Raw genomic sequence first — 10,962 nt, 5'->3', positions numbered from 1 at the left:
GTGATGTTTGGGCCCAACTGTGAATATTTTTCCCGTACATATTATGTCAGGACTATTTGCATGTGTTTATTTAATCTTATGTAGAACCTTATGGAGGCATGCTGTATGCATAGATTATTAATGTTTAACAGGTTGGTATTTAGGTTAGAAGGCTAAGGTGGTGAGTGCTGGAAGTAGGGCTAGTAACTACCACCTTCATATGCTCTTCCAGATTAAGAGGGTAATTTAGGAGGGGGTGTGACAATTTGGTATCAGAGCATAAGGTTTTGGGGATAAGAGGGAAAGTTCATGCATAAGTCTAAGTCCCTAAAGTGTGAGTTCCTAATATGTGTACATTGTAATAGGTGAAATGTCGAGGCAAAGTGGCAGACAGAGTAAGTAGATAGGAGGAAGGAATATTGATCCTACCAATAAGGGCCCGGAGGTTAGAAAGAACCCACCGGGTGGGAAAAGAAGGTGAACGATCCAGTGGGCCAGGAAACGACGTCTGAGGGAGAGTCTAGTTCTCCCCAGGCAAGGGCAGATTCTCATCTAGAAGATATAGTTTTTGACAGGATAACGCAGAGGTTAGCCGCCAGTGTGGGCTCAATATGAGCCGACCCAGAGAAGAAATATGGTATTGAGAGGTTTAAAGCCCTTGCGGCTGTGACATTCGATGGTACAACAGACCCAGCTAAAGCCGAGTTATGGCTGGATGTAGTTGAAAAATGTTTCAATGTTATGAGTTGTCCAGAGGACAGGAAGGTAGGACTAGCCACCTTTCTACTACAGAAAGGAGTGGATAAATGGTGGAAAGTGATATCTGCCAGACGAGCCAGTACAGATGCGAAGTTATGGCTTGAGTTCAGGATGGCCTTTGAAGACAAGTATTACCCCTGCTCGTTCCGAGATGAGAAAAGGGATGAGTTCCTCAGACTAATGTAGGGAACGATGTCAGTGGTAGAATATGAGCAGAAATTTACAGAGTTATCGCAGTATGCTCTGCCGATTATTGTTGAGGAAAGAGATAGATGCAGGAAGTTTGAACACGGTTTGAGGAAAGATATTAGAACTTCGATGACATCTACGGCTAATTGGCTAGACTTTAACCAATTAGTAGAAATGGTGACACGAGTCGAACGAAGTTTGGTAGATGGTGAGTAGTTGCAAAGGGGCAGTGAGGCTGTAGTAAGGCCCAGAGATAGGGGATCCCGACCTCCAATTGCAATTCATACTGGTGGAAGCCAATTCAGGGGTACGAGTTGGCAGGGATCCAAGAAAAGGAAATCGAGACCCTTGGCCAGTGCAGTTAGCCGACCAGAGATGCCACGAGCTGGTGAGTCAATAGCCAGCACAGACAGGAAACCGATGTGCCCTAGTTGTGGCAAGAGGCATCTTGAAGTATGCTATAGTGGCAGAGGGGTATGTTTCTAATGCGAACAAGCAGGGCATTTCAAGAGAGGCTGTCCCCAAATGGGCAGGGAAGCCCCAGCAGCACAGCATACAATCTCCCAGACAGTTAACCAACCGAAGGGCACTGGAAATCGAGGCGAAAAGTGGTGCCAAGCAGAAGAGTGTCATAGGTCGACCCCAGCAACAGGGGCGAGTGTATGCAGTGACACATCAGGAGGTAGCGAAGTCTCCAAATGTTGTGATCGGTAATGTCATATTATGTAGACAATCTGCATATGTTTTATTTGACCCTGGTGCCACACATTCATTTATATCCAGCATGTTTGTATCTAGTATAGATAGGTTGTTTGAGCCTATGCCTGAAGAGCTGTATGTCTCTACCCCTTTGGGAGATGTGATAATAATAGATAAATGTTATAATCATTGTGAGATGCTGATCAATGGTCAAGACTTTTATGTTGATTTACTTACTTTGGAGCTGTTAGAGTTTGATGTTATCCTAGGGATGGATTTCCTAAGTAAATATCGCGCTTCAGTGGATTGCTACAAGAAAGAAGTAGTATTCCGAAAATCAAATGGCCAGGATGCAATACTGATAGGAAGCAAATGATTAACTACGGGGAATCTGATATGAACAGTGGAAGCTAGGAAGCTGCTGAGCAAAGGATGTAAAGCCTATCTGGCTCACGTAGTGATTGCTCAAGGGAAAGAGCTGAACCCAGAAGATGTTCCCGTGGTAAATGAGTTTCGGGATGTATTTCCTGAGAAATTATCAGTATTGCCACCCGATAAAGAAGTGGAGTTCACTATTGACTTAATTATAGGAACAACTCCTATATCGCAGGCACCGTATAGAATGGCGCCAACTGAGTTAAAATAATTAAAAGTTTAGCTTCAAGAGTTAATGGACAAGGGATACATTCGACCTAGTGTATCACCTTGGGGAGCTCCGGTGTTATTTGTAAGGAAGAAAGACGGTACATATTGACTGGCTTTTAGATAGGTAAGGATGTATGATGTTCTACGCTCATGATGATACGATATTGCTTCTGAATATGCGTTAATTATGGATGTTCATGTAGTATGCCATGCGCTGTCACAAGTTTCCTTACGATGGAACCAAGTGTAATTCCACCGCAAGTTTCTCGGTGTGATCCAAGGTCGAACACGGGGATTGGTTTAGGTTATTGTGGTACGTTCATGATATATGCGACCAGGTTTTCAATCTTTAAAAGTGTGTGTGTACAGGTATATAAATTGCAATAAAATAAAGTAAAGTAGTAAAGATGCGATAATAAAATAAAAATACAGTAAACATAAGCTAGATGATACAAGATATAGGCTTCATGTACAAGATGCTAGGCTCAAGGTTGGCTGTGAGAGATGTGCAAAGAGATAGTATGCGGCGACAAGTCTTATGAATAGAATGGAAAGAGAAAGACAAATAATATAAAGAATGCAAGTTCTTAATCGCATTGAAGCTATAAATACTGTTCCACTCTTCTCTTGGCGTACACCTCTTGGTGATCGGCCGGCTCCCACATGTTTGTGGTGAAATAGAGACTAACGTAATGAATTCAAGGTTGCTTCCATGTCTGGAAGTACTACTCGCTTTAGTTAACACATTCTTCTAACCCTCTCTCGATAGATCAGAATGGCATCTTCACTTCTGCTCTCACAGGTGAAGATGCCGTCTAGCATGCCTTAGCTAAATGCATTTTATATCTTTAACACAAATTAAGTACTTGGTTAATTCATATTGCTTATCAGGGAATTAAGAAAACATCATGAAGAAAGTGACTGACGGGTGAACGAAGATAGACAGAAAATGGTAAATGGAAGCTATCGAAACATTTAATATCTCTATTAAGCGTTTGATACATGGTGTGTGAATGAAGAGATAAAGAACAGTGAAGTACAACGATGAAAGAGATAGATAGAAACAAACAAGTGCCAATGTCTTGGCACTGATTCTATGAAGATCCGCTTGCCGGATAGGATGGTGTTGATGGCAGGAAGAGCTTCCCTCTCAGGCTTGCTCCACCGGTAGCAGGGATCTTTGCACAGAGCTTTCAATCGGGTGTTTAGCAGATTAGATCTGAGATTCACCTCTCGGCCTTATCTCGTCTTCTTCCCAGATTTCGTCTCTTAAGCACTCAGCTCAGCCTTTTCTTTCAACAATTTTGTAGCACTTATCTTTTATCCCGTAGCATATTTTTTCCTCTGAAATCAATGGGGTATTTATAGGTGTAGATCTTTGACTCCGGCCTTGTGGTCCCCACTTGATCGTTATGGTAATTCCAAAGATGGATGGATATTATTCCTTCTGCTATGCAGTCAGACTGTCAATTTTGCACAATCGTTAGTTGTATACGTGTCTCAATCTTCTGTTTTTGCATTGCTTAGCTGCATCTTCCAATCATGGGTTCGCATGCGGTGTTGTTTTTATTACTGCATGCAGTTGAAACACAGCTCTAGATCGACTGTCATATTGCACCGTCATTGCGGTAATCATCTCTTCATTGTTGATTGACGGGCTCATTGTGACAGAGATGCGTTGATTAGTTTCTTATGAGCCTTTAGCGCAAGCGGTGACTTGGTCTCCTGCAAAACAAAGTAAAATTCAGCTTGTCTTCCATCTTTATGGTGTTAGTGGGTGTAATAGGCTAATTTTCATACAATCGGCGCATATTTGCTAACTTTTGGCCGCAATATCTAGATAAGGTGGCATAAATAACTTGTATTTCTACAAGTGATCAGTACACTTAGATTGTGTATCGACTATAGGCAGTTGAATAAGGTAACGATTAAGAATAAATATCCATTACCGCGCATTGATGATTTGTTTGATCAGTTAAGAGGAGCCACAGTATTTTCAAAAATAGATCTGAAATCGGGTTATCATCAATTGAAGGTGAAGGAAGCTGACATTCCTAAAACCGCATTTAGAATAAGATATGGACATTATGAATTTCTGGTAATGCCATTTGGACTGACAAATGCCCCTGCAGTATCCATGAACCTTATGAACAGAATATTTCATCCCTATTTGGACCAGTTCGTGATAGTATTCATTGATGATATATTGGTATATTTTGGTAGTAGGGAGGATCATATAACTCATCTGAGGATAGTATTGAAGACGCTACGAGATAGACAGTTGTATGCGAAGTTCAGTAAATGTGATTTTTGGTTAGATCGGGTTGTATTTCTCGGGCATGTTGTTTCAGCAGATGGTATCAGTGTAGATACTCAGAAGACGGAAGCAATAGTTAATTGGTAACGACCGACGACAATGTCAGAGATACGCAGTTTCCTAGGTTTGGCAGGTTATTACCGGAGGTTTGTGGAGGGTTTCTCTAAGATAGCCCTTCCATTGACGAACCTGACCAGGAAAGGCGTGAGGTTTGAGTGGTTTCGGAGTGTGAGCATAGTTTTTAGGAGCTGAAACATAGGTTAGTATCAGCACTAGTGCTTACTTTGCGTATTCCAGGTAAGGAATTTGAGATTTATTGTGACGCATCCCGACAAGGATTGGGATGCGTATTGTTGCAGGATGGGAAAGTAATTGCATATACTTCTTGTCAACTTAAGAAGCACGAGAGCATTTATCCTACACATGATCTCGAGCTGGCAGCAGTTGTTTTGACTTTGAAGTTGTGGAGACCCTATTTATTTGGAGAGCGTTGCAGAATATTCACAGATCACAAGAGCTTAAAATATATTTTTGATGAAAAAGAGTTGAATTTGAGACAAAGAAGATGGATTGAGCTGATAAAAGATTATGACTGTTCCATTGAGTACCACCCGGGTAAGGATAATGTTGTAGTGGATGTGCTAAGTAGGAAATCCTCTGGATCCAAGGCCATTATTGGCTCAATGAGAGGAATGCTATTACAGTAATTCAGGAGTTCTAGAACCACCTTATTAGTGGGACAGTTAGGAGGAGTGATAGCTACATTCCAGATAAGGCCTACCTTAGTAGAAGACCTTAAGCAGGATTAGTTGAAAGTGATCTTCAGAAGATTGCTGATGATTTAAGTAAGGGCATCAGAGTTGACTTTCAACTGAGAGCAGATTATGTACTAGAAAAGGAAGGAAGAATGTGTGTGCCTAATAAGCTACAGCTTAAAGCAAGCCATTCTGGAAGAAGTACATAGTTTCGCTTATGCTATGCATCCAGGGAGCACCAAGATGTATAGAACTTTGAAGAGATCTTACTGGTGGCCTGGGATGAAGAAAGACATAGCAGGATATGTGGACCGATGTTTTGTAACACCCCGTATGTTTTTAGTAGTATTAATGTAATTTTAGTATTTTTTTTTTACTAATTGAGGACATTTTCGGAATTTTCATACATTTAAGTGTAATTGTTGGAATTTAAATCATTTAAGTTGAAATTAATATTGGAAATTAATTTCGGAGTTTGGTGTTGGAAATCAAGGGCAAAATTTGTTGTTTTAAAACTGGAAAGAAAGAGAATGGAAAAAATAATAATAAAAATAATAAAGGAGAATAGGAAGGAAATAAAATAAAATAAATTTTATTTTATTCATTTTCTTTTTCTAGTATTTATATAATCTTATGTAGTTGCATGTGTTTATATAATCTTATGTAGAACCTTATGGAGGCATGCTCTATGCGTAGATTATTAATGTTTAACAGGTTGGTATTTAGGTTAGAAGGCTAAGGTGGTGAGTGCTGGCAGTAAGGCTAGTAACTACCACCGTCATATGCTCTTCCAGATTAAGAGGGTAATTTGGGAGGGGTTGTGGCAGATGGGGAATGCGATCAAGAGTTGGTCACATCGAGTTGACGATCGGGTACATTATCGCTGAATATCTTTTAAAGCACGTGATGTTTGATTTTGTGAAGTGAATTATGGATGATATGCAATAGTGAAATTGCATTAAGCACTCAAGTTTCCTCAGCAGAATCCAAGTGTAAACCCCACTAAGTTTCCTGGTAAGTCCAGGGTCGAACTCAGGGACTTGTGAAAACAGGTTGCGTTGGTAATTTTTAGGAAAACTTTACGGTAACCAAATAAATAAATAGTTGTTGAGGTTGTTGTTTGCGATAAAAAAATAACAAATGCAGCAGAGTTTGGGAAGGGTTTCGGTTAACACTTCCTAGGATGTTATCCTCCCTTCTTCCTCCCTTCTTCCTCCCTTCCTCCCTTGCCTTGAAGGAAAATTCTCAGGAGATCACCCAACATAGGATTGCTCCAAGCTAAGCACGCTTAACTTTGGAGTTCTTATGATTGAGCCACCAAAAAGGAAGGTGCACCTTGTTGGTATAGGTAGTAACTTTCAATTCTTTTAAGCCTTTTCTTAACCATAATTTCATGTCCTCAGGATCCGTTTCGTTCGGATATGATACCGGTTCATTCATGTACCCCTGTTGAACTCGAGTCGTTACATGCCCATCAGCTTCCGCTTGGTTCGTCCCCGGACCACATCTTACTGGGAGAGGTTCCGCTCTAATACCATCTGTAACGACCCGATCCCCTAGGACTTAAGTTAGGCCGTTACTAAAATACATGCATGCATGGCACTTAAAACGACACTTCTTTATGTTGAAATAAATGCTAAATAGACAAGAGAAGTTCAAAATCCATTTATTAAATGAAATTGTTAAAACAATAATAGGGTACCCATGATTCGTAAAGACTATTAAAAGTATAAAAAAGAAAAAAACAATCCTTCATAATAAGTTTCAAACAGTAAAACTAAACATTAAGGGAAAAATAAAGACTCTAAATTTCATGATGCGGAAGCGTAAAAACTAGTCCCAGTGGCACGATCACAAATTCCACTACGCCATCGTCGGTGCATCTCTACCCTTACCTGAAACATCAACATAAGAAAGAATGTGCATGAAATACTCAGTAAGTAACTCCACCACTGGGGTCAGGCTAGGCATGTATGTCCTCTAGATACCCACCTATGGCACATATACACACATGACACAGGTAAGAGACTAAGTCCTATCCTACTGTAGTTAAGTATGCCCACTACCTCTGGTGAATCCCATAGGAAACACAAACTGGTGAATCCCGAAGGAGACACAAACTGATGAATCCCGAAGGAGACACAAATTGGTGAATCCCGAAGGAAACACAAACTGGTGAATCCCGAAGGAAACACAAAATTGGTGAATCCAGAAGGAAACACAAAACTGGTGAATCCCGAAGGAAACACAAAATTGGTGAATCCCGAAGGAAACATAAAACTGGTGAATCCCGAAGGAAACACAAACTGGTGAATCTCGAAGGAAACACAAACTGGTGAATCCCGAAGGAAACACAAACTGGTGAGCATCTAACTAATCAGTGAGGACATTCACACAGTCTCAACATTAAAAAATCAACACTGTACGAATCTATGATATACATGTAATCCTCGATACCATGGCTCTACCACATACACATAATCCTGAACAACATATTCTACAACATTCATGTATACCTTAACATCATAGTTCCACAACATACAAGTATGCCTCAACATCAGCAGAACAGATACCAACATATGGAAACACATACCACCTTATACTAACAATCAAGTGCCTAGGTGTATATGTAAACAAATCAGAACTCGTGCCAGAACATACTTTGATTCAAGTCATACTATCAATCAACATGCTAACATTTACCATAACATACATTCATCATGCTAGCATACAACTAAAGCCTGGCCCATGGGCAGTTCCAGTGGTAAGATTACTCACCTCAGAATTAAATCCAAATAAACCCAAGCAAGTTTATTTTCTTCTTCCAAGCAAGACCTTGAAGTAACACCGTATTTGTGGCTTGGTCCAAAATAAATTTTAAAAACCCAATTCTGTTGGCTAACCAACTGCAATAAAATCAATCCTTTGTAATGTCGGACAGTACACTTTGACCTTAAAATTCCTCCAAAGCTCGAATCTATGGTCCAAACATAATGGGTAAGCATTAAAAGAAACCAACAATTTGATTAGCATTCAAATGAAAACCCACACATTTACAAAATCTTATCGAAATCGACGGCGATGACACTGAACTGACGGCAACGGCGTGCAGGACCAAGTGGATGAATGACTCTCGACGGAACAGGGCGGAGGATCGGCTCACGATGAATTTACAACGGCTGGGCTGGGTCGTTCGACTTTAGACCTTGGCAGACAGTGCGCGCGGGACGCGAATCTGACCGGCTGGATGAAATCGACGTGCGGAGAGGTGTGCGACAAAGGAGATCTGGAAGATCGCTGCTTGCTGACGAAGTCGAGCTAACCTGCGGCAAACGACAACCACGAACGAACAATTGATGAACTGGTGGCAGCTCGATCGGACGCATGTTGCGAATGGAGAGAAGATGGTCGGCGGCTGCTAGGGCACATAGAGAAATTCTTCACGTTTGGGGGGGGGAAGAAGAAGAAGGGAGAGAAAATAGTTTTATTTTTTATTTTCTTTTTAAAGGAAAAAGGTTATTTTAATAAAAAAAATATATTTTATTCCATTATATTCTATTTCACTTTTATTTTAACCTTTCGCTCATTACACAAATATATTTAAATATATATATATTCTTAAAACTCTTCCCCTTTTCTCTTCAAATTCCAAAATCAAAATCAAATTAATTTCCCCAATATAAATTTAAATTCTCAACATTAACTTAAAATTAAATTAATGTGACATAAATCAAAATCTCCCATTCAAACAAAACTGAACTTCGAAATTAACAAAATTGTCCTTGAATTTTATGAAAATACAGAATTTGAAAAATGAAAAACTCGGGACGTTACAGTCTCGCTCTCGTGTGAGTCAGCCCACTCTCTGCTTCTTCGCCTCAAGGTTCTCTCCTAAGCTGCCCTGACTGATCTTCCAGCGTATCGGCTCTTGCCTTGCTCCGCCTTAAAGATAAAAGAAAAATATGGACAAAGACGAGTTGAGCTCTTAAAACTCGTGAACCCCTTTTCTGAAGGTTGCCTTTGGTATTTATAGAACATCCAGGGTGAAAGGTGGCTTCTCTCTCATGATTGCACAGATGGGACAACTTTAATTCCCCGACTGATGCGCTGAATATTTTTCACCGAAAAGCTGAATGTACTTGTTATCGTTAGCTGCTGTCAACTTAATTCGGATTTGACTGTCATCCGCTTTCTGTCCCATCATGATTAATTATACCTTTCACCCAGATGCGCCCACCAAGTTTGACTGACTAGGTTGCGGCAATCATCCTTGAGCAAATGTTGCAAGCACAATCACCGCAAAGCCTTGCGGTAATGCTGCGCTCGACCAAAGATTTCCTATGATTGCAATTTCCGCTTTGCGTCAACGCATTTTCTGCACAAAAATACAAGAATCAACTGTTCCTATGCGATGAATGCATGCAACCGCAATATTATGAATTTAATTCTTTTTGGACGCAATTTAACATGTTTTATCAATGCAAGCCAGCATTGTTTAAGAACTTAGCACTATGATAACGTGCATTTTTGCCCGTTATCACACCTCCAAATTTAAACAATGCTTGTCCTCAAGCATAAGCTAAAGATTTCTTTTAGCAAATTAACCGCAATGTTCTTTTCCTAGATTTCTCAAGGATACTTCATTCATCTCCTATATACCAAAATTTCCTTAAGTCTTGTTCAAGTCTCCTCTCAAAACATTTCTAAGACCTAGGGACCGCAAGCTTAACCTTCAAAAAGACTTTACTAACTTCCAGAACATCGTATGCTTTATTTCAAAGAGAAAAGTTTTCCACCAGGGTGTCAAATGGTTTTATCCTTGCATATTTCTTGACATTGTTATTTTTTCTGACCTTGTGCTAATCCAAGTGCCTTGCCTTCGTTTTGGCTTGCCCCCATGTGTGTTATGCGGGCATCCAACTACGAGCAATGCACTCTTTTTCAGACTAAACTCATACCTATTTGGTAGTGGAGTTGTGGTCATTTATTTATGCGTTGATCCTGGTGACTTACTTTTGTTTTGGCTTGCCCCCATGTGTGTCATGCGGACATCCAACTACGGGTAAGTGCCTTTCACAACTTAACTCTTATCAATATGGGTTCCTATTGCGTTGACAGTGGAGTTGTTATTCTCAAAATTTTCCTTTTTTTTCCCTTTCAAAATAGCAAGGTTGAAAATAAATACCTCACCCCCAAATTTAAAATGTGGCAATGTCCTCATTGCCAAAAGATTAAGATAAGTCATGCGATGTTCTTAGAAAGCTTCGGAAAGAGAGTTTGAAAGAAGCTAGCAAACCCCTAACTTCTAGAAATATTTTATGAGGTGACTATCTTAAAGTTAAGTCGACTCTAGTATATACGAAAGAAATAGAAGCATGTTTTTCATCATTGAAATCATAATTGACAAAGAGACAGTATGCAGTAACTTACTAACTTTATCCACGTCAAATGATTACAGTAATAAAAAAGGATGCGATAATAAAAACTTTTAAAGTTAAAATGCGATACGATAGTGCAAAATTTGAAATAGAGATAAGGAAGAATACACCCCCAAATTTGCGCTGTCGTCCGCATTGTGTATTTACGCATCCGTCTTTGCAGCGATCTATCTTCTTTAAA

This window comes from Benincasa hispida, chromosome 10 (genome assembly GCF_009727055.1).
Source record: "Benincasa hispida cultivar B227 chromosome 10, ASM972705v1, whole genome shotgun sequence".
Lineage (NCBI taxonomy): Eukaryota > Viridiplantae > Streptophyta > Magnoliopsida > Cucurbitales > Cucurbitaceae > Benincasa > Benincasa hispida.
The sequence above is the reverse complement of the archived record's forward strand: the minus strand, read 5'-3'. Positions refer to the sequence as shown.